This window comes from Tasmannia lanceolata, unplaced genomic scaffold (assembly GCF_043159265.1).
Source record: "Tasmannia lanceolata isolate RefF3 unplaced genomic scaffold, GAP_Taslan_0.1 ptg000019l, whole genome shotgun sequence".
NCBI lineage: Eukaryota > Viridiplantae > Streptophyta > Magnoliopsida > Canellales > Winteraceae > Tasmannia > Tasmannia lanceolata.
This window is the reverse complement of record NW_027518696.1, coordinates 22,434,530-22,460,087: the sequence shown is the minus strand read 5'-3', so window position 1 is coordinate 22,460,087 and position 25,558 is coordinate 22,434,530.

Below are 25,558 nucleotides of genomic sequence, written 5' to 3'. Positions count from 1 at the left end.
ATGATGGGACACAAATACAGCGTCGCTCTCAGATATCGCCACGTATCGTCCATGCACAAGGAGAGCCTAGCCATCATGAAGCAAGGCATGGGAAAACGGCAAAGACCATGCAATCATGACACATGTCACCATCCAGGCCTCATCATCACAAGTTATGGAAGGAAATATCGGGCAAAGCCATGCGCGCCGGCGAGGCAGGGGGACGGTCCAATCCTGCAAAGGAAGGTTTTCTCTCCATAATGATGAAAAGGCTCGCGCACCTCCCTTTAAAAGGGAGGGAAATGAGGAAGAAAGGGGATCCGTGTTTTTGAAGGGAGACTTCCCCCATTCTCAGCTCCCGGAGAACAACCAGAGAAAGAGGCGAGGTAATAACAGAGGAGATTAGGAACTCGATCCTACTCTCCCTGCCAGCCCCCTCCGGCCCACTCATGCACTCACCCAGAAAAGAACCCGTGTTTTGGTCCTAGTAACCCTGATCAAATCCCTTCCTCTTCTCGCTGTCCTTTATATTGATTGGTCGAATGATCTGACTTGGGTGTCGAAGTGGTCGTCCGGGACCCACCCCGGACCCCCTGACCCCCTTTGTTTGTGATTGCAGACCCCGCGGAGGCCCTCTACCGACCGCGCGATCGCAGACCCGGAAACAGACGCCATCATATTGGCGCCATCCGTGGGACTCGTCGAGTACTGAACGCCTTACGGCGATGAGAAACCACACCCAACAGCAAGAAATAGGGGTAATGACCAGGAGCCAGGCTCAACACGCACAAACCCCCACTCAAGCTCCCGGGAGCCCAACTCGCCGCTCTCGGGCCGACACCAGCCCTCCTCCACCTCACCGTAGATGGTCCCCACCATGGAGATGTTCAACGAACTACGCCGAGAACTACTCCAATGATTGCCTCCGCCGGACCCCCCGGCCCGGGGAGGCCCTTGACAATGCAGGACCAGACGGAAGCCTACGATGAAGGCGATGAGGAACAGCCAGGGGAGCGTCAACCCCGGCGAAAGCGAGCACCGACTCGCCGGACGCCGTCCCCATCGACGAATAGCCCCCTGCCCCCCGCAGCTAGGGGGCACCAGCGAAATGACGGGAAGCAAGCTACGTTGAGCCGCGCTCCTCCTGCCCGGACCGCTTGTTTCCAGGAACCGCCCCCAACACGGGCAGAGGAGGTAGCCACCTCAGCGTAACCACCCAGCATGGATCCGATAGCCGACCTGCAAAGGCAAATCCGAGAGGTAAAACTGAAAATGAAAAAGCCCTATGCCCACGGCATCCTCGATGAGTGGGAGAGGGAAACGGCATCCCCATTCACCTCGGAGGTCTTAAAAACCCCAGCAGAAGTAGGAATAGACCTCTCCCGTTTCGGTCTGTACGACGGAAGTACAGACCCCCTCGAGTTCCTACAAACTTTCAAAAAGGTAATGACGCTCCGGGGCGCGTCGGACGGATTCATGTGCAGAGCCTTCGCCTCCCTGTTGAGAAAAACCGCTAACGACTGGTACATGGGATTGGAGCCCGACTTCATTGCATCCTTCCATGAATTCAGAAGGAAGTTCAGCTCAAGGTTCGCCAACAACCGCCTCCGCCACGATCCAGCGGACGGCCTCTTAGCCCTTCAGCAGGGAAGAAACGAGACCCTAAGAGACTTCATGTTAAAACTCAACGCCGAATTGGCCCAGCTTTCTAACATGGACGTCCAAATAGCGGTCGCCACACTGAAGCATGCCACCACCGACCCGAATCTCAAGCTGCATCTCACCCTCAAGCCACCACGGGACCTGCAGGAGCTCGAATCCATGGCTGACAAGTTCATGCGAGCAGAAGAAGCCTGCGCTCGAGAGCAGAATCAGCTCGGCCCCGATGAAAGAAAAAACAACGACGGCCGAAGGGCCATGAGGCCACGAGCCGAGGAAAGACAAGCAGGCCGGAACCCCGTCCCCGTCTTTGAAAGACTGGGAAGCGCCCCACTAAAGGTTCCCCTCTCCCATGTCCTACTAGCTATCAGAGATCAGGGTCTCCTGACCCCCCAAGAGAATGGCCACAGACCCAAAGAAGCAGTCAGCCAAAAAGTTCTGCGAATTCCACGGGGACCACGGCCACGAAACTGACCATTGTTTCCACCTCCAGCTGGAAAAGCTGGTCGAGGAAGGGCACCTGAATCAATATCTCAGGAGCCCTGGCGAAAACTCGCGCGAGGTCTAACATCCGCCCGACGAGCCCAGAGGCAGGCGTCAGTCACCCAATAGGTGCCGGTCCAGCAGCCGCCGCCGATCCACAAGCCGACATCGATCCCCGAGCAGGCATCGCTCCCGAAGCAGACGTCGATTCCACAGCAGACACGACACACGCCGCCACCAACGCCCCCTGAAAGAAGAACCCCCCGAACAACCGCAGGCCCGCGAACAGCCGCCTACTATTATCGGAAAAATTAACATCATCACGGGCGGGCCGGCAGCGGGAGGGCCGACAACAGCTGGTAGGCGGGCGTATGCAGAACGGGTGTTCTCCATGGAAATGCCTTCCAAAAAGGCCCGAACATACCCGCCCCGTGAAGATCAGATCATCACTTTCTCCAACGAAGACCTCGACGGACTACAGACCGTGCATGACGACGCACTAGTCGTTAGGCTAGTCGTCGCCAACTTCGACATAGGGAAAATCCTGGTTGACACGGGAAGCTCCGTCAACGTGCTACACCTCGGAACCTTCGAAGAAATGAAACTGGGCCAAGAGAGGCTGGGACCCGCCGAGTATTCCATCTACGGGTTCTCCGGAGCATCGGTGCGGGTCAATGGCAAAATCGACTTACCCGTGACTTTCGCGACGTACCCCCTCCAAAAAACCATCCTGACCACCTTCATGGTTGTGGACATACCTTTCACTTACAGCGCCATCATAGGACGCCCCGCTTTAAGAGACTTGGGAGCGGTGGTCTCCACCTCCCACCTCAAGATGAAATTCCTCACTCCAACCGGAGTAGGGGAAGTCCGGAGGCAGCAGATGATAGCACGCCAGTGCTATGCAGCAAGCTTAAGAGGAACCAACGCTCCGGCCGAGAACTTCACGATCGGTAGTGACGACCCCCGGCAGCGGGCCCGCACAATCAGAGGAGAATCCGCCGAGGAGCTAGACTCCATCCCCATAGCCCAAGATCAGCTGGAGAGACAAGCCCGGATCAGTTCCCTGCTAAAAGGCACCTTGCGAGGCCAGATGATCGACTTTCTCAGAGCCAACAAGGACATGTTCGCATGGTCCGCTAAGGACATGCCCGGGATACCCAAGGAGTTGGCCGTTCACAAGTTAAACGTGAACCCAACCCTTAAACTTGTCCGGCAAAAAAAGAGGAACTTCGCGGTAGAACGTCAGGCTCAAATAAAAGCCGAAGTGGAGAAGCTGCTACAAGTCGGGTTTATCAGGAAAATCCATTACCCCGAGTGGCTGTCTAACGTCGTCATGGTCAAAAAAGCTAGCGGAGGCCGGCGGGCCTGTATAGACTTCACAGACCTAAATCGGGCGACCCCTACCCCCTCCCGCGCATAGACCAGCTCATCGACGCCACATCCGGGCACGAGCTCCTCACCTTTTTAGATGCCTTCTCATGTTACAATCAGGTGAAGATGCACGAACTAGACATCCCGAAAACAGCATTCATCATCGATCAGGGCGTCTACTGCTACACCGTTATGCCCTTCGGGTTAAAAAATGCGGGCGCCACCTACCAGATGCTCGTAAATAAGCTATTCTGGGCGCAAATCGGAAGGAACGTAGAGGTGTATGTGTGGACCCCGATCCGAGGACGGTGGGGGAACGAGTCCCTAACACCCTCTCTGGATCTCCACAACGTGAAGGAGAGCTCTACCAAGGAACTCTCAAAACTGTTGCCACCCTCACAGCATAGCATGAGTGGCGATATAAAAAGAAAGAGATACATCCTAATCCGGAGCCAGGACTCGAAACCAATATATATCTAGAAATAACTCAGAGTCGCTATCCATGGATGCGCCATGGAACCAAAACAAATGCTCTGTTTGCAATGGATAACCAGAGATACAAAAGGTCCGTGCCTGATGACGAATGGAGAAGGTCCGAAGAGCGCCCCCAATTCGCCCGAGTGCGAATACTTGGTCTCTTATGCCATTTTTCATTAACTTCGAAGAAGTTTGGGTAAAAATCATGTGAAATGGGAACAAATATCCCCGAGTGAACGTCTACCTAATCATGCATGACTCGGGGATGAAATAATAAACACACATAAAGTAAGATAAAAGATGTGTCACCTAATGACAACTAGGTTATGAGTGACATACCTAACTGGTGTCTAAGTTCTGATGTGCAAACACATGCAAGCTATAACTAAAGGTATAAGATCAGTACAAGAAAGTAAGAAAACACATCAAAAGAAATACAATAATTACACAACAAATCCTAAGACTCTAAATGATTAGCCCGAGTCCTCGGATGGTCTGATGTTCATCCAAAGAAGCCTACGTATCCCCGCCTCCACGAGAATCAAGGCAACGTAGTTCTTCGCGCCTATTCTAAGCTAGGATGCCTAAGACACCTAGACCTTTATCTTAGACTCGATCTAAAAGACCGGACTAGTTATTAAAGCTTCTTGAGCAATTATTTAAATTCCAGTGAATTGTGAATTTTAGGACACTCTATATGCCCTAACTAAATGCAGGTTAGCCCTAAGCTAATGCAGGTGGTTCCTACAACCTATGTGTAACTAGGCTGTGTGTCCTAAGGAAAACAATGGGATCACTAACGCATCCTAGACCTAGTCATCAGTCGGCGATGTGAATCGCCAACTGACCGGACGGAGGCGCTCCTATAACTCTAGGACAAACCCCTAACTCTAAAACAAACACAAACAAGCACACAACAAATCCAAGACAAACTCCTAACTCTAAAACTCTCTATCTAGGACAAACTCCTAACTCTAGAGGAAGATCTTGTTGAAAATAAGTTTTGAAGAAAAAATGTTAAAGCATTTATTTACAAAGTTTGGCTGGACTTGGGATATGTATCCCAAGCTGCACTACGTACCTCGTGGAAGAGGATCAAGCCAACGTAGTTCGAAACGAACTCTCTAACTACACTCAGAATAATTCAAAACAATTCAAATGTTTCGATATTTTTGGATTAAAGGTTTCTGATGTTTTCACCCTTTTGGTCAAAGACCGGAGGGAAAAAAAAAAAACACCCTATGGCCAAATCCTAGGGCTAAAAGGGGAAACTAGGCTCTAATAATACCATTATAAGAGCAAATGAGTCAAAGACTCTCTAATAACACCGCAAAGGACAAATGAGTCAAAGACTCTCTGAAAGAAAAGGAATATGAGTCAAAGACTCTAACAATACCAACTAAAAGGATAAATGAGTCAAGGACTCTCTAAAAGAAATGGAAACACGAGTCAAAGACTCCAATAACACCAAACAAAGGATAAATGAGTCAAAGACTCTCTAAAAGAAATGGAAACACGAGTCAAAGACTCCACTAACACCAACTAAAGAATAGACGAGTCAAAGACTCTCTAAAAGAGAATGAAACACGAGTCAAAGACTCCACTAATACCAACTAAAGGATAGATGAGTCAAAGACTCTCTAAAAGAGAAGGAAACACGAGTCAAAGACTCCACTAACACCAACTAAAGGATAGATGAGTCAAAGACTCTCTAAAAGAAAAGGAAACACGAGTCAAAGACTCCACTAACACCAACTAAAGGATAAATGAGTCAGAGACTCCCTAAAAGAAAAGGAACATGAGTCAAAGACTCCAATAATACCAACTAAAGAATAGACGAGTCAAAGACTCTCTAAAAGAGAATGAAACACGAGTCAAAGACTCCACTAATACCAACTAAAGGATAGATGAGTCAAAGACTCTCTAAAAGAGAAGGAAACACGAGTCAAAGAGTCCACTAACACCAACTAAAGGATAGATGAGTCAAAGACTCCCTAGAAAAACCAATAAGAGAAAGATTGAGTCAAAAACTCTTTAATAACACCACCTGAAAGACAAATGAGTCAAAGACTCTCCTATAACACCACCGAAAAGGCAAATGAGTCAAAGACTCTCCTATAACACCACCTAAAAGGCGAATGAGTCAAAGACTCTCTAAATGAGGCAAGGCATGCCTCCATGGGTACACCATTTATCAAAATCAAAGCAACCTCCCTGAGGTTAAGCTAAAAAAAGAGGCTTGCCTCCAAAGGAGGATTTCCTAATGAGACAGAATATGCCTCCTAGTACAGGTTCTAGTATCTAAAGAAGTCTAGAAGACTGCGCTAGTCCACCAAGAGAGCAGAAAAGAGCTACTAGGCAATCTCAAATTTCCATTCAATTCTTATATAAACAAATCAAGTACTAAGCAAAGAAAGACTTATAACTAAAGAGTACACAACCTGTAATAATAGCAATGATAGCATGATAAACAACATTAATTAGCCCAGACCAGCCGCTAGGTAGCCTAATGAAGTAAAAACAATATCAAACACTTCAAAGCCAACCACAAACCCCAATACGGGGACTCCAATGAAATCAGATGATGCCAAAGTAATCATCTGATTTCCTACACGTATAATATTTCTACAAACCGCCTTGAAATTAGACGATATTCGTGTCAAGGACATCGAATAGTGCAAATCATCTGATTTCCTTCTTCAATTAAATAATTTATTTAAAATAAAATTAGTATGATAAGCTTTCAAGATAGTCTCACCTGAACAGTCCATTCATCTTCAGAACCTAACTCAAAACTTAACATAAAAGAAGAATCTTAAATTTTCAACAAATTATACAAATGCATGCAATGATATTTATGATTTTTATAAATTTTGGTGCATAACAGGGGGCATCAACTTGTGCAGATTCAAGTGCAAAAAATGGTGAGCCACAATACACAAAGACGGGCTCCAAGTAACCTTATCATTGCCCAGAGAAGGGTTCTTTTAAAAAAATGGTTAAAAGAAACCCAAAAGGTTGGGTAGGCCTACTAAACAAAAGAGGGGAGCGCTACTTGGATTGAGCGAGTCCCCTAAGGATGGGCTTGGGCTATCGCCTTCATCGCCCGACCCGACAAAGCGTTCCCAAAATCGAGAGAATCCCAAAAGTCGAAAAGGATCCCAAGGAACGCACAAAGAATGATCTCGAAGAAGGAGAAACCTCTAAACCCTATAGAAAATGATGAGATAGGAAAATTCGTAAAAATCGATGGAAAGGCCAAAAACTTGCGAAAACTTAAGCTCTAATGGAAAATCAAGATGACAAGGGTTTGCTCAAGAAATCCCAAATAAACCCGAATATCGATGCCAAAACCCACAGGGGTAAAGATAAAAAGAAAAAAGGAGGGGCTCCGAGTAGCCTCATCATAGCCCCCAAACGCCGGTTGGTTGAAATACACTATTTCTTAAATGAGAAATAAAGAGCCTGGGAGTACCTTTTCTCAATGACCTTCACTCGAAGCAACTCCAAGCAAGTGGGTGCGTCCTTGGAAAATGACATGCAAGCTAATGATAGGATCCAAAATGTGAAGACTGCGTTGCAGTGAAACAACAACTGGATAAAGAGAACTGGAAGTAAAATCAATAGACTATGAGGTATAATGAAGGCAAATCCCACAGGATGTGTAGAAATATTAGCCCATTGGACTCAATTTAGGATGTCTGCAAAGGGGAATTAAACCATATGGGTATCAGACAATGCATATGCTCAGTGTGGCATCTCGGAACTCATTAAAGCATTAGCCTATAGGACTCAAAATTGAAATGGAAAAAGAAATCACATACAAGGGTATAGAAGTAGGATTCGGGGAAAAACTCTAAATTTCCACACCATCAGATTCGCATACTGATGACCATATAATAAATGATAAAGAGTGAAGAACAAACTCCATGCTTCATGCCAAGGATCGCCAACCAAAAGAAAATGAAGCGGAATTAAACTCAACAGCCTAAACCCATCTCTGAGACCTTAAAACACAAACAAATCATTCGAATATACTTACTAACACCTATGAGGTCAGAGATAGGAATTTGGGGTTTTAAGCCTAGTAAATGGAACTGAAATTTTGACAAAAACAACAAACTTATATGCTGCAGAACTTATATGTTGCAGAAATTCGAAGAAAGCTTAAAACCCGGAATTCATTTGGACCAAAATTCATTAACTTGGAATTATGAAAGAAAAATCATATGAAAAGGAGTAAAACTAGAGCATCCAAAACATCAAATAGAGCATCAAGATGTCACAGGTAATGAATGTAAACCCCTCAATAAAGATTAAAACAACTAAAATCATATTGAAACTAAAGAGAAACAAGAGATAAGCATTACCTGAGACTTACAAGGGGAGTAGTTATCTTCTTCTTTCTTTCTTTCTTTTTGGAATTGAGCACAGAGATAGCTATCGGCAAGGTTGATGGCGCTATAGAGCGGATTGGATTCCGGGAGAATGGTCAGAAATAGATGGGGACTTTGAGGTCTCTAAATGGATTTGGGCTTCCAAAACAGGGAGTTGATGTTGGTGGTGGAAACAGAAGGAAATGGCGCAGGCTTAGATTAAATTGCAGAGGTGGGTTTTGATGTGGTGATGGTGGCGCTTGAGGTGGGTGGTCGGATTCGGTAGGAGGCACCGGAGAAGATGAAGCTAGCAGCCGTGGAGGAGCGATCGGACCTTGGCGAAGCCACCGGAATCAATGGAGGTTGGAGATGAACATGGGAAATGAAGTGGGTTTTGGAGCTGGTTTGGGTAAAATCTGCAAAAGATGGTGGTCGGTTTTTGGAAATGGTGAAAATGAAATGGGTTTCAATAGGGCTTAGGATAACAGGGGTTTGAAGGAGATGATGATGATGATTGAGAAAGAGGGTTTGGATGAGAAAATTTTAGAGGGATGGAGATGGCGATTGGAATGGGTTTGCCGGATTTCATGGTGGTGGCGATCGGAGAAGAGGAGATGGGACCCGAGGAGATGAAGATGGGAACAAAATAAATAAATAAAATGGGTTTGGTAGATGGGGAAGATGATGATGGTGGAAGGAAATGGAGGTTGGAAGGGTGATGGGAGGCGAGAAGATGGTGATGATGAGGTGGCCGGTCGGAGATCCGGCGAAGTTGCCGGAGAAGATGATGGGGATTGAGGTGAAGATGAGGGTCGTGGTGGTGGGCGGAGCTTGAGCCTCCTCTGCAAATCCCCTCTTTTCCCTTCTTTTCTAAAAAATGAAAACCCAAAGATCCCCTTCTCTTGAACTCTCTCTCTCTCGTTCTCTGCAAAAATGAGGCTCCCTCTTGGGAGAAGAAAAATGACGAGCCCCCCCTCCTCTCCAACCCTAATTTGGTGGAACTTATAAGGGAACCGAAATTTTCGCCCACCCTAAATTGCCCTGGACAGCCCCTACCAATGTATTTATGACTCTCTTTTACACTGCAGAGGGGCGGCTCGGGTGGAGAAAATGGTCTTAAGGTGGATGACATCTTTGACTCTCCTTTATTTCTCTTTGGACAGCCCCCCAACTAGTGTATTTTTAATACCTTTTATCACACAGGGGGGTGCCTCGGGTAAGACATGGGCATAAAATTATTTTCTCTCTACATGCTCCTAACCCTATGATTTGATCAAATGGCCCATAACAATTGCTTGTAAAGGAAGCAACATAAATTTCCAAGAACGCCCTCTTGTACATGGGAAATGACATATTTCACCCCCCTGACCTTGCACCACGACGCTGTCTTAGCTCGTTCACTAGGCAAACGTGCACGGATCCTGACGAAATTTTACAGGGACCCTAACCTGCTCTAAGGTAGAATTTGAGGTTCCAATTTAATGATTTGATGCGGTTGTGCTCAAACAGGGAGGGATTAGGGTACAGTCAAAATGGGGTATCTACAGTATGTTGACGACATACTGGTAAAAAGTCTGGAAGCCTCCAAACACATCTCCGACCTTCAGGAAACTTTTAACACCCTGCGACGAGCCCGGATGAAGTTGAACCCCGCAAAATGCGCCTTCGGGGTAACTTCCAGAAAGTTTTTAGGTTTCATGGTTAGCCAGAGAGGGATCGAGGCCTCGCGTTTGGTTGGTGGAGTGGAGTGGAGTAGGCCTCGCGTTTTGAGGACCGAACCACTTTAAATCTCGGGTGCACTCTCTCTTGAACTCTAGCTCTTTATTTGCATTGCACCTCTAGATTTAGCTTGTGTGCTTGAATTTCATTGTTAATCTCTTAATTTCCAAATTAGGTTTGAGTTTTCAAAAGGTTAAAACTTGCTAAGCAACCTAATAATTTTCACTCCTCATAGTTGCCATTTCGGGACCACCCTTGGATTTTCACTTGGTATCAGAGCCTTGGCTCTTAAAAGATTTTCTTATCTTAAAATCTTTGGTAAATTTTTTCTTAAATTTCAACAAGGGAAAGATCATAAGATCTTTGGCAACTTTTCTAATTGTGAAATGGCAAATACAAATGGAACCGGACTTCCGGAGGGCCATTCCACGACTAGACCTCCCTTCTTTAATGGGTCCAACTATGGACATTGGAAGACAAGGATGCGTATCTATCTTCTTTCGATAGATGTGGAGCTTTAGCACATTGTTGAAAATGGATACATGTTGCCTTCCAAACCATTTGAAGAATGGAATGTCGTAGAGAAAAGGCATGCAAATTTAAATTACAAAGCCATAAACTCTTTGTTTTGTGCCCTATCTACGGAGGAGTTTCATAGAGTAGCTCTTTTTGATTCCGCCAAGGTTATTTGGGATACACTTGCCGTTACCCATGAGGGAACATCTCAAGTTAAGAATTCCAAAATAAACTTGTTAAAGAGCAAATATGAAATGTTTAGAATGAATCAAAATGAAAGCATTTCCGAAATGTATACCCGATTTTTTAAAATTTCTAATGAATTAGCTAATCTTGGTAAATCTTATCCTACTGATGAGCTTCTGAGTAAGTTGCTTAGGTCACTTCCTCCACATTGGGATCCAAAAGTCACCGCCATTCAAGAATCAAAGGATCTCAAGGCGCTAACCGTGGAAGAGCTTGTAGGATCTCTCATCACTCATGAGATGCTCCTCACTAGCCGACAAGAGGAGAAGAAGCCAAAAGAGAAGGAAAAAGAAAGCCGATCTCTAGCTCTAAAAGTCTCCAAGATAAAAGTGGACTCATCATCCTCAAGTGAGGCGGATAGTGATGAAGAAGAATCTTTAAGAAAATTTAAAAGCTTATGGAGAAAAAAAGCATAAAAGGACAAAAAGAAGAAGAAAGAAGAAAGTGATGTTGAGGGAGCTATAAGGTGTTATAATTGCAAGAAGACCGGACACAAAAGACCGGAATGCCCCCTTCTCAACTCATCCTCCTCGAAGTACAAGGGAAAGAAGAAGGATTGGAAGAAGCATAAGGCTCTTGCCGCCGGTTGGGATGCATTAAGCACGTCGGGCAAGAGTTCAAGCGAAGGGGAAGATAAAAAAGATGATCTTTGCTTCATGGCACTCACCCATGAAGATGAGGTAAATTGAAACCCCTCTTATAATTCATCAAGTAGTGATAGTGAAAAAATATCCTATGATGAATTGTGCTCAACTTTGCATTCTCAAATTTCTAAAAATAAAGTTCAAAAGAAATCTATTTCAAAATTAGAAAGTGAACTTAATTTTTTGAGGAATGAATCTTCTTCCAAATCTCAAGCTCAACTTGAAAATTTTAAACTTGAGATTGAAACCCTTAAGGGTATTTTGGATGAGAAAACTTGCCAATTAGCACAATTTCAAAATGTGGCAAGCTCTTTCAAATCTTATGAAGATGAATTTAATGATTCTTTAAATCAAATAACACATTTTCATAACGAAAATGAAAGGTTAAGATTATGTCTCCAGGGGTTCCTAAATGGTGACAAAATAATTGACATAATCTTAAAGAAAACTAGTCGTAATCCTACTCATGCATATTATGATAGGACTAGCTTATCTAACCCTCATGTTAGATGCCATTATTGTGGAATAAATGGTCATTACCAATTCCAATGTGCATCTAAAATTAGGGTTTGTGGTGGAACCAAGAAATCTTGGGTTCCCAAAGCCCCCATATGATCCTCTTCATATGTGCTTAGATTAGGGGCTTATGCCTAATATTGAATATCTTTTTATGGTTAAATAGACCCTCTTGTATTGAATTTGTTTTCCAAATAGGGGGAGTTCTAGGTTTGTTTTTTTCCTTGAAAAAGGGGGAGCTTTAAATTGAATATTACATCCCTTTGTTTCTCTTTTGACCCCAATCTTTTTGATTGATGCCAAAGGGGGAGAGAATTCTAGTGTAAGGAAAATATGTATGCTTTATTGAAAAATCTCTTATGCTTGTCATCATAAAAAAGGGGGAGATTGTAAGCCCAATGGTTTCCACCTTGGCATTCCCATCTTATTTTGATGATTCCAATACACAAGTGATTTATGATCACTAATGTGTTTGATTGTCTAAGTTGTAGATCACATTGGTGCTAAGACAACATTGCTTGGATTAAGGCCAAAGAAGATCTCATTGGACCACATTATGAAGGCCAAATACATCGAAGATCCAAGACGAATGAAGACTTGAAGAATCGCATTGAAGATCGAAGTCGCTTTAGATTGTATACGATCCAATCTTAGCTTAGATTTTAAGAGGCATAATTAAGTCAATCTCACACACCCTAAATGTATAAGAGATTGTCCTTGTGGAGTTCCAAGATCTTGGAACCCTCATAGCAATCCCAACTTAGTGTAGAGTTGGAAGCCCAAGAAACAAGAGTTGAAAATTTGCTGCTGATAGGCTTCTCGGAACTCCGAGAAATCTTCGGAGCTCCGAGAAATGGTCCAGTAGAAATTTTCTAACTTCTGTTTGTATTCCCGGAACTCCGAGATTTTTTCTCGGAACTCCGAGAACACTATAACGGTCGGAAAAAGAGCCGTTGGTAATTTTTGCCAGAATTACGACAATGCCCTTGAACGGTCATATTTGGCTTTTCCTATATATATGGGTATTCCTAACATACCAAAAATGAATCCTAACACTCTAAAACTTCATTTGAACATCCAAAGAGTGAATCAAACTTGATTATGCCTCTCATCTTCTAAGATTATGATTTGGATCATTAGGCTTAAATTTTTACATCTTCTACAAAGTTGTAAACCCTTGTGAGGGGTTATTTTTAGTTCTTTCTTTCTTTATCAAGATTGTATTTGGGCGAGTGTTCGGAGAAGCGTAGCCCACTCTCCATGGTGAAGATTGCCACCAAGGTTAAAGGTAATCAGAATTTGTAATCAGCATCGATCTTCGCCGAAGTTAAGAAGATCACATAGTGAAGCCATCAACGGGTTTGGTTGGTGGAGTGGAGTGGAGTAGGCCTCGCGTTTTGAGGACCGAACCACTTTAAATCTCGGGTGCACTCTCTCTTGAACTCTAGCTCTTTATTTGCATTGCACCTCTAGATTTAGCTTGTGTGCTTGAATTTCATTGTTAATCTCTTAATTTCCAAATTAGGTTTGAGTTTTCAAAAGGTTAAAACTTGCTAAGCAACCTAATAATTTTCACTCCTCATAGTTGCCATTTCGGGACCACCCTTGGATTTTCACTTGGTATCAGAGCCTTGGCTCTTAAAAGATTTTCTTATCTTAAAATCTTTGGTAAATTTTTTCTTAAATTTCAACAAGGGAAAGATCATAAGATCTTTGGCAACTTTTCTAATTGTGAAATGGCAAATACAAATGGAACCGGACTTCCGGAGGGCCATTCCACGACTAGACCTCCCTTCTTTAATGGGTCCAACTATGGACATTGGAAGACAAGGATGCGTATCTATCTTCTTTCGATAGATGTGGAGCTTTAGCACATTGTTGAAAATGGATACATGTTGCCTTCCAAACCATTTGAAGAATGGAATGTCGTAGAGAAAAGGCATGCAAATTTAAATTACAAAGCCATAAACTCTTTGTTTTGCGCCCTATCTACGGAGGAGTTTCATAGAGTAGCTCTTTTTGATTCCGCCAAGGTTATTTGGGATACACTTGCCGTTACCCATGAGGGAACATCTCAAGTTAAGAATTCCAAAATAAACTTGTTAAAGAGCAAATATGAAATGTTTAGAATGAATCAAAATGAAAGCATTTCCGAAATGTATACCCGATTTTCTAAAATTTCTAATGAATTAGCTAATCTTGGTAAATCTTATCCTACTGATGAGCTTCTGAGTAAGTTGCTTAGGTCACTTCCTCCACATTGGGATCCAAAAGTCACCGCCATTCAAGAATCAAAGGATCTCAAGGCGCTAACCGTGGAAGAGCTTGTAGGATCTCTCATCACTCATGAGATGCTCCTCACTAGCCGACAAGAGGAGAAGAAGCCAAAAGAGAAGGAAAAAGAAAGCCGATCTCTAGCTCTAAAAGTCTCCAAGATAAAAGCGGACTCATCATCCTCAAGTGAGGCGGATAGTGATGAAGAAGAATCTTTAAGAAAATTTAAAAGCTTATGGAGAAAAAAAGCATAAAAGGACAAAAAGAAGAAGAAAGAAGAAAGTGATGTTGAGGGAGCTATAAGGTGTTATAATTGCAAGAAGACCGGACACAAAAGACCGGAATGCCCCCTTCTCAACTCATCCTCCTCGAAGTACAAGGGAAAGAAGAAGGATTGGAAGAAGCATAAGGCTCTTGCCGCCGGTTGGGATGCATTAAGCACGTCGGGCAAGAGTTCAAGCGAAGGGGAAGATAAAAAAGATGATCTTTGCTTCATGGCACTCACCCATGAAGATGAGGTAAATTGAAACCCCTCTTATAATTCATCAAGTAGTGATAGTGAAAAAATATCCTATGATGAATTGTGCTCAACTTTGCATTCTCAAATTTCTAAAAATAAAGTTCAAAAGAAATCTATTTCAAAATTAGAAAGTGAACTTAATTTTTTGAGGAATGAATCTTCTTCCAAATCTCAAGCTCAACTTGAAAATTTTAAACTTGAGATTGAAACCCTTAAGGGTATTTTGGATGAGAAAACTTGCCAATTAGCACAATTTCAAAATGTGGCAAGCTCTTTCAAATCTTATGAAGATGAATTTAATGATTCTTTAAATCAAATAACACATTTTCATAACGAAAATGAAAGGTTAAGATTATGTCTCCAGGGGTTCCTAAATGGTGACAAAATAATTGACATAATCTTAAAGAAAACTAGTCGTAATCCTACTCATGCATATTATGATAGGACTAGCTTATCTAACCCTCATGTTAGATGCCATTATTGTGGAATAAATGGTCATTACCAATTCCAATGTGCATCTAAAATTAGGGTTTGTGGTGGAACCAAGAAATCTTGGGTTCCCAAAGCCCCCATATGATCCTCTTCATATGTGCTTAGATTAGGGGCTTATGCCTAATATTGAATATCTTTTTATGGTTAAATAGACCCTCTTGTATTGAATTTGTTTTCCAAATAGGGGGAGTTCTAGGTTTGTTTTTTTCCTTGAAAAAGGGGGAGCTTTAAATTGAATATTACATCCCTTTGTTTCTCTTTTGACCCCAATCTTTTTGATTGATGCCAAAGGGGGAGAGAATTCTAGTGTAAGGAAAATATGTATGCTTTATTGAAAAATCTCTTATGCTTGTCATCATAAAAAAGGGGGAGATTGTAAGCCCAATGGTTTCCACCTTGGCATTCCCATCTTATTTTGATGATTCCAATACACAAGTGATTTATGATCACTAATGTGTTTGATTGTCTAAGTTGTAGATCACATTGGTGCTAAGACAACATTGCTTGGATTAAGGCCAAAGAAGATCTCATTGGACCACATTATGAAGGCCAAATACATCGAAGATCCAAGACGAATGAAGACTTGAAGAATCGCATTGAAGATCGAAGTCGCTTTAGATTGTATACGATCCAATCTTAGCTTAGATTTTAAGAGGCATAATTAAGTCAATCTCACACACCCTAAATGTATAAGAGATTGTCCTTGTGGAGTTCCAACACCTTGGAACCCTCATAGCAATCCCAACTTAGTGTAGAGTTGGAAGCCCAAGAAACAAGAGTTGAAAATTTGCTGCTGATAGGCTTCTCGAAACTCCGAGAGAATTCTTGGAGCTCCGAGCTCGGAACTCCGAGAAATTCTCGGAGCTCCGAGAAATTCTCGGAGCTCCGAGAAATGGTCCAGTAGAAATTTTCTAACTTCTGTTTGTATTCCCGGAACTCCGAGATTTTTTCTCGGAACTCCGAGAACACTATAACGGTTGGAAAAAGAGCCGTTGGTAATTTTCACCAGAATTACGACAATGCCCTTGAACGGTCATATTTGGCTTTTCCTATATATATGGGTATTCCTAACATACCAAAAATGAATCCTAACACTCTAAAACTTCATTTGAACATCCAAAGAGTGAATCAAACTTGATTATGCCTCTCATCCTTTAAGATTAGGATTTGGATCATTAGGCTTAAATTTGTACATCTTCTACAAAGTTGTAAACCCTTGTGAGGGATTGTTTTTAGTTCTTTCTTTCTTTATCAAGATTGTATTTGGGCGAGTGTTCGGAGAAGTGTAGCCCACTCTCCGTGGTGAAGATTGCCACCAAGGTTAAAGGTAATCAAAATTTGTAATCAGCACCGATCTTCGCCGAAGTTAAGAAGATCACATAGTGAAGCCATCAACGGGTTTGGTTGGTGGAGTGGAGTAGGCCTCGCGTTTTGAGGACCGAACCACTTTAAATCTCGGGTGCACTCTCTCTTGAACTCTAGCTCTTTATTTGCATTGCACCTCTAGATTTAGCTTGTGTGCTTGAATTTCATTATTGATCTCTTAATTTCCAAATTAGGTTTGAGTTTTCAAAAGGTTAAAACTTGCTAAGCAACCTAATAATTTTCACTCCTCATAGTTGCCATTTCGGGACCACCCTTGGATTTTCAGAAGAAGTCAAGTTTGCCGCAATCTTCACCTGCGGGCGCTGGGTCAGATACAACCAGCTGTCCTCCCCCTTTAGAAGAGGACTAAGGGCAACACAGGCCCGGAGCAGCGGGAGAGTAGGCTGAACCTTATGAAGACCTGCCTTAGCCACAAAGGCCAAGAGAGTGTGCCAACTATTAGGCGCCAGTTGGGAGGGGGCCACCCGGTAAAACTCAAGGGCCTCCACTATAATACCCAAGAGCGGGAACCTAACCCTCGCCCGAAAAGCCTCAACGTAGAAAGCTACCTCTTCCTCCGTGGTACCTTCACACACCCCCTCTACAAAGGAAGGAACCCTAATCCCATAATCATCGGGAATGTGGAACTCCCTCCTAATCTTCTCCGCCGCCCCTTCTCCCAAAGTGCTCCTAAAGCACGCCACCCTACCAGGACGAATAACGGCACCAGACCGAATGTCCCTAATCTCATCTTCACGAGCAGAAGAAGCTCGAGCAAGAGATTTCGAAGGAGCGGCCCCCACCGATGATCCAGAGGCCCCGGAGCTATCTTTCAACTCCGTAGACTGCTGTACATCTCGAGAGTCGCCGCCCCCTCCCTCTACGAACAACCGCCTCCTTTTTCTTGGCGGAGCCCTCTCCACTACTTCTACCGACTCAGAGGAGGGACTCTGAGGAACAGTCGCGTAGACATCATAAACTATCAAATGTCGGATGAAATAAAAGGCACAGAACTCACTAGAAGAAGGTTGGTGAAGAGCAATACGTAGAAAAATCGCCGCGGAAGAAAGTCCGTTTCACCCGAGGAAGACGAAGAAATAAAGCAAAGAATGAAATCCCGAAAAAGGGTTTCAAAATGGCTAGGGTTTCGACACGCGTCGATTGATCTCCCTTCCTTTCTAATCCGATGGGACGCACACACGTGGCACCGATTGGGAAATTCAAGGGAACCGCCAAAATCGAAGCGCTATACTGAAAATACGTCACTACCCCTACTGCCAAGTAACTTCCCCAGCAAGCCATCCCTAAACCCTCCCCACGTACGATGGCAAAAGGCTCGGGTCCGATCACAAGGGCCCGGCATACAAATCCACAAGATGGAAAATGCCACGTACGATGGCAAAAGGCTCGGGATCCCATCACAGGGGCCCGACATACAAATCCACAAGATGGAAAATGCCACGTACGATGGCAAAAGGCTCGGAACCCCATCACAAGGGCCGGCATACGAATCCACAAGATGGAAAATACCGCGTACGGTCGGGAAAGGCTCGGGGCACGTCGCAAGGTCCCAACGTACAATACCACCAAGCGAAAAAGTACCAAGCACAGCGACAAGGGTTTGGGTCGCGCAAGAGAGCAAACACGCGAAGGGAAAACAAACATAAGATACAAGTTGAAAAAAAGGGGGTCATTCATAACTATTTCCTTCTGGCCCACGGGCCTAAAAAAGGGGAAAGTGAAAACAAAAAAGATAAGGGCACGCAGGCCCGGGCCCCCAAGGCCCCCAACAACAAAAAAGGAGGGGAAAAGCCTCCTCCTAAATCCCGCTCGACCCACCGCCCCCAGCTCAGAGCGACTGGCGGCTGAAAGAGTTCTCCGCATCGGAAAGCTCCTTATCACTGTGCTCCTCCTCCGAAGAGCTCCCCCAACGATGATTCTCAGCAAATCGGGCTTGGTCATTTAACCACCGCACCCGGTTCCTCAACAAATCATTCTCCGTACGCAAGGCCGCTATCTCTCGATCCATGTCGATCATCCGGCTACAAACCTCCATTTCCCTACGATGGACATAAGAGAAGAACGAGCGGTGGCGATGAGCAAAAGCTTCATGGGACTCCCTCTCGTAAAGGGGAGGAAGATGAGAGCGCGGGGAAAGCCCTTGAGGCGGGTTCCTCTCAGGAATCGTTTGCCGAGGCCTCAACCCGTCAGGGTTAATCTCGGGGCTACTGGGAGGACTCCCCTCGATAGCAACTCTCCCCTCGCCACTTATAGAGAGACCTCGGAAAGACGACGACATCTCCGACGAGCCCAAAGAAAGGCCGAAAGAAATCAAAGAAGGGGAAAGGAACAGAAGGGTAATCTGCATACAAAGCAGAAGAACTCGCTCCTTATAAACCCTATGGAAGACTCTCGGGTAGGAAAGCAAAGCGACTCGCCTACGCGTGTCCGTTGCCCATTGGATGGCCAACCGGCACCGCATAATGACACCGCAGTTCCTCGGGAAGGAGCCGCCGGATGAAACGGCACATCCTCTCGTACCCCAAGGCTCCCATAAATGCTTTCGTCACGATATTCCTTAAACCAGGTAAACTAGCCTGCTCCCTTGGACCAGTCAAGGGACCAAAGGTAGTATTATGATGAGACATAAAAAGCAGCGTTGCTCTCAGCTTTCGCCACGTGTCGCCCATACACCCATACTGCCAAACCTTCGTAAAAAGAGCCGATGGGAAACGGCAAGACCGTATGAATTCGACACGTGTCACTTCCTCGCCGCCCAAACCTCACCATCACAGGGCACTTCCGATTCCCCCCCACCAAATGAGAAGGAGGGGCCCGGAGGTAAGAAACCAAGCAGAGGGGCCCGACCTCGGTCCCACCAAAGAAAAATGCGCGCCACGGCACATGAGCACAACAGACGAAGGAAGTTAAAAGTGCCAGGAAAAGGCTCAGGTTCGGACAGAACGACACAAATCCTCACAACAAAGATAATTTATATCAAACAGATGGAAAAAGTAGCACAAAGAGACACGGCACCAATTCATAAAGATAGTCCATTCACATCCTCCTGGCCCACAGGCCTACAAAGAGAAAGGGAAACAAGAAACAGAAACAGGGCACGCAGGCCCCAAAATCCCCAATAGGAAAGCGGCAGAAAAAAATACACACGCAGTAAAACAGGAAAGGTCAGGGACTAGTCGGAAGAAGACTCCTCTCCCGAAGGGTCCCCCTCCTCCTCCCAGGAGCTCTCCAGTAGGGGGTCCACCTCATATTCAAACAACTGCTCAGTAAGGAAGCGAACCTTCTTCTGCAAAGCTTCATTCTCCCGCTTTAAGTCCTCGATTTCCTTACCCATCTTCGAAACACGGCCACGCAGTTCCATTCCCTAGTGATAGGCTCGCGAGAAAAAAGACCACTCCCTGGCAACATGGGACCGAGACGACTTGTCTTCCCTAGACAGGGAAGAAAGGCGAAGGGGGGGAAGCCCGAGGAAGGGCTCGAGTTCCTCCTAGCCTTCTTCTGACTAGCCGCAAGGTCCTCCTCCGGATCAGAAGACAAGTCGGGGTCACTCGACGATTCCTGGGGAAGACAGGCCTTGCCCGCGACTCGCGGAGAAGAACCAGGCATGTTGTTGAAGAAGGCAGCCTACTACAATAAAGCGCCAGGGTAATTTCCCTTTTTAAGCTCAAGAAAGGAATCCTGGTGCCTCGAAACAAGGCAACCCAGCTAACGACGCTACCGCTTCCCGGGGACGGCCGCTGGATAAAACGGCACGTCTCCTCGTACCCCGGAGCCCTCATAAATGCCCTCATCATGACGTCGCTCGAACAAAACGTTACCCCCTTGGCCCATTCAATGGACCAAAGGAGTAAGGGGGAGTTATGATGGGACACTGTAGACACCCCATTTTGACCGAACCCTAATTCCCAAAATCGAATAAGAACCTCGAAATCGAATAAAATTCTTGAATTTCGAGATCCGAAATCAATATTTGAACCCTGGAATCGTGAGCCTCGATCCCCATACCCGTGTTTCTGAAGTTTCCAAAGATCACAAAATATCCCTAAGTTTTTAGCATTAGCCCTCCTCCATTTGTACCGTTAAACTCTAAATGACATTTTCACCAACCCATCTTGTCTTTCAGTGTTTATCAAAGGTCCTTACATTTCCTAAGAAGCTCTCACAAGCCTTTTAGAACCGAATAGGCAAGATCAGTTGGCGCGCTTATCTAAGCATGGCTGTGACAATATCATTTCAAAGAGAAATCATTTATCTCACCCCTTCTCTTACCTGGGACACCCCCTATACATCAAGCAAGAATGGAAAATTGCACCAGAGGGGGTTGTCCATGGAAAGTAGAGCGTGCGAATATATCATTACCCTTTTCTACTTGGGCCACTCCTTTGTAGAATAAGAGAAAAAAGTACACTAGGGAGAGGGGGCTGTCCAGGTAATGAATAGGGGGGTGTGAATTTGTTTTTCCCCTTTTAAAATACCCAGTGACTTAAGGTTTGGGAAGAGGCTCGTTTTCACAGCCGCAAGGGATTGCAGAGAAGAGAGAACCGCCGGCCTTCTCCCCCCACTCCATGTGACCATCTCCGCCCTCATCTTCCTCTCCACTCTACCATCACCAGCAACCCCGGTTTCGGTAAGCCATCTTCTACCTCAATCTCTCCACCACCTCTTGCCTCTACCGACCCTAGCACCATCTCTTTGAAACCCATCAACCATGTAAGCCCAATGGTTTCCACCTTGGCATTCCCATCTTATTTTGATGATTCCAATACACAAGTGATTAATGATCACTAATGTGTTTGATTGTCTAAGTTGTAGATCACATTGGTGCTAAGACAACATTGCTTGGATTGAGGCCAACAAACACTCATTGGACCACATCATGAAGGCCAAAGACAACGAAGTCCAAGACAAAATGAAGACTTGAAGAATCCATTGAAGATCAAGTTATATTAGATTGTATTAAGATTCAATCCCAGTTTAGGATTTTGAAAGGCATAATTAAGCAAATAAACACACACCCTAAATATATAAGTGATTGCCTTTGTGAAGTTCCAACACCTTGGAACCCTCATAGCAATCCCAACTTGGTGTTAAGTTGGAAGCCTAAAAACATGAAGTGAAAATCTGCTCAGCATAGGCTTCTCGGAACTCCGAGAGAAATTCTCGGAACTCCAAGAGAAATTCTCGGAACTCCGAGAAATATTCTCGGAACTCCGAGAAATGGTCCAGTAGACTTTTTTCAACTTCTGTGTGTATTCCCGGAACTCCGAGATTTTTTCTCGGAACTCCGAGATTTTTTCTCGGAACTCCGAGAACACTACAACGGTCGGAAAAAGAGCCGTTTGGAATTTTGCTGGAATTACCACAATGCCATTGAACGGTCATATTTGGTTTTTCCTATATATATGGGCATTCCAAACATTCAAATTATCAATCCTAAAACTCTTAAACTTCATTTGAACATCCAAAGAGTGAATCAAACTTGATTATGCCTCTCACCTTCTAAGATTAGGATTTGAATCTTTAGGCTATATTTGTACATCTTCTGCAAAGTTGTAAACCCTTGTGAGGGATTTTGTTCTTTCTTTCTTATTCAAGAAATTGTATTCGGGCGAGTGTTCGGAGAAGCGTAGCCCACTCTCCGTGGTGAAGATTTCCACCAAGGTTAAAGGTAATCGGAATTTGTAATCGGCACCGATCTTCGCCGAAATTAAGAATATCACTTAGTGAAGCCATCAACGGGTCTTTGTTGGTGGAGTGGAGTAGGCCTCGCGTTTTGAGGACCGAACCACTTTAAATCTCGGGTGCACTCTCTCTTGAACTCTAGCTCTTTATTTTGCATTGCACCTCTAGATTTAACTTGTGTGCTTGAATTTCATTTTGATCTCTTAATTTCCAATTTAGGTTTGAGTTTTCAAAAGATTAAAACTTGTTAGAAACCTAATTAATTTTCACTCCTCATAGTTGCCGTACTCGGGACCACCCTTGGAATTTCAATTGGTATCAGAGCAAAGGCTCTTAAAAGATTTTCTTTTCTATAAATCTTTGGAAAATTTTTCTTTAAAAATTTCAACAAGGGAAAGATCATAAGATCTTTGGCAACTTTCTAATTGTGAAATGACGGATAAAAATGGAACCGGACTTCCAGAGGGCCATTCCACAACTAGACCTCCCTTCTTTAATGGGTCCAACTATGGACATTGGAAGACAAGGATGCGCATCTATCTTCTTTCGATAGATGTGGAACTTTGGTATATTGTTGAAAATGGATACATTTTGCCTTCCACACCATTTGAAGAATGGAATACGGTAGAAAAAAGGCATGCAAATTTAAATTACAAAGCTATAAATTCTTTGTTTTGCGCCTTATCTACGGAGGAGTTTAATCGAGTTGCTCTTTTTGATTCCGCCAAGATTATTTGGGATACACTTGCCGTTACCCATGAGGGAACTTCTCAAGTTAAGGATTTCAAAATAAACTTGTTAAAGAGCAAATATGAAATGTTTAGAATGGATCAAAACGAAAGCATTTCCGAAATGTATACCCGTTTTTCTAATATTTCTAATGAATTAGCAAATCTTGGTAAATCTTATCCTACTGATGAGCTTGTGAGTAAGTTGCTTAGGTCTCTTCCTCCATATTGGGATCTAAAGGTAACCGCTATACAAGAATCAAAGAATCTCAAGACGCTAACCATGGAGGAGCTTGTAGGATCTCTCATCACCCATGAGATGCTCCTCACTAGCCGACAAGAGGAGAAGAAGCCGAAAGAGAAAGAGAAAGAGAGTCGGTCTCTAGCTCTAAAAGCCTTCAAAGCAAACTCATCATTCTCTAGCGAGGCGGATAGCGATGAAGAAGAAGCTTTGAGAAAGTTTAAAAGCTTATGGAGAAAGAAACATAAGAAGGATAAAACGAAGAAGAAAGAAGAAAATGAAGTAGAAGGAGGAATAAGGTGCTATAATTGCAAGAAGGCCGGACACAAAAGACCGGATTGTCCACTTCTCAAGTCATCTTCCTCAAAATACAAGGGAAAGAAGGAATGGAAGAAACATAAAGCTCTTGCCGCCGGATGGGATGCTACTAGCACCTCGAGAAAGAGTTCAAGCGAAGGGGAAGAAAAGAAAGACGATCTTTGCTTCATGGCACTCACCCATGAAGACGAGGTAAACTCTAACCCTTCATGTTATTCATCTAGTAGTGATAGTGAAAAAATATCATATGATGAATTGTGCTCAACCTTGCACTCTCAAATTTCCAAAAATAAAGTTCAAAAGAAATCCATTTCAAAATTAGAAAATGAACTTAATTTTTTGAAAAATGAATTTTCTTCCAAATCTCAAATACAACTTGAAAATTTTAAACTTGAGATTGAAACCCTTCAGGGTTGTTTGGATGAGAAAACTTGCCAAATTACAAAACTCCAAGCTATGGTAAGCTCTCCCAAATCTTATGAAGATGAATTTAATGATTCTCTAAATCAAATAACACATCTTCATAATGAAAATGAAAGATTAAGATTATGTCTCCATGGATTCTTAAATGGTGATAAAATTATTGACATAATCTTGAGGAAGACTAGTCAAAGACCTAAACATGCATATGATAGGACTAGCATATCAAACCCTCATGTTAGATGCCATTATTGTGGAATAAATGGTCATTACCAATTCCAATGTGCATCTAAGATAAGGGAAAATGTTGGAACCAAGAAATCTTGGATTCCCAAAGCCCCCATATGATTTTCATCATATGTGCTTAGATTAGGGGCTAATGCTTAAAATTGAATATCTTTTTTCAAAGTTAATTAAATATCCCATCTTATATTGAATAAAAATTCTAAATAGGGGGAGTTCTAGGTTTGTCTTTTTCCTTAAAAAAGGGGGAGCTTTTAAATTGAATATTTCATCCCTTTGTTTCTCTTTTACCCCAATCTTTTTGATTGATGCCAAAGGGGGAGAGAATTCTAGTGTAAGGAAAATATGATTGCTTTTATTGGAAAATCTCTTGTGCTTGTCATCATCAAAAAGGGGGAGATTGTAAGCCCAATGGTTTCCACCTTGGCATTCCCATCTTATTTTGATGATTCCAATACACAAGTGATTAATGATCACTAATGTGTTTGATTGTCTAAGTTGTAGATCACATTGGTGCTAAGACAACATTGCTTGGATTGAGGCCAAGAAACACTCATTGGACCACATCATGAAGGCCAAAGACAACGAAGTCCAAGACAAAATGAAGACTTGAAGAATCCATTGAAGATCAAGTTATATTAGATTGTATTAAGATCCAATCCTAGTTTAGGATTTTGAAAGGCATAATTAAGCAAATAAACACACACCCTAAATATATAAGTGATTGCCTTTGTGAAGTTCCAACACCTTGGAACCCTCATAGCAATCCCAACTTGGTGTTAAGTTGGAAGCCTAAAAACATGAAGTGAAAATCTGCTCAGCATAGGCTTCTCGGAACTCCGAGAGAAATTCTCGGAACTCCGAGAAATGGTCCAGTAGACTTTTTTCAACTTCTGTGTGTATTCCCGGAACTCCGAGATTTTTTCTCGGAACTCCCAGAAATATTCTCGGAACTCCGAGAACACTACAACGGTCGGAAAAAGAGCCGTTTGGAATTTTGCTGGAATTACCACAATGCCATTGAACGGTCATATTTGGTTTTTCCTATATATATGGGCATTCCAAACATTCAAATTATCAATCCTAAAACTCTTAAACTTCATTTGAACATCCAAAGAGTGAATCAAACTTGATTATGCCTCTCACCCTCTAAGATTAGGATTTGAATCTTTAGGCTATATTTGTACATCTTCTGCAAAGTTGTAAACCTTTGTGAGGGATTTTGTTCTTTCTTTCTTATTCAAGAAATTGTATTCGGGCGAGTG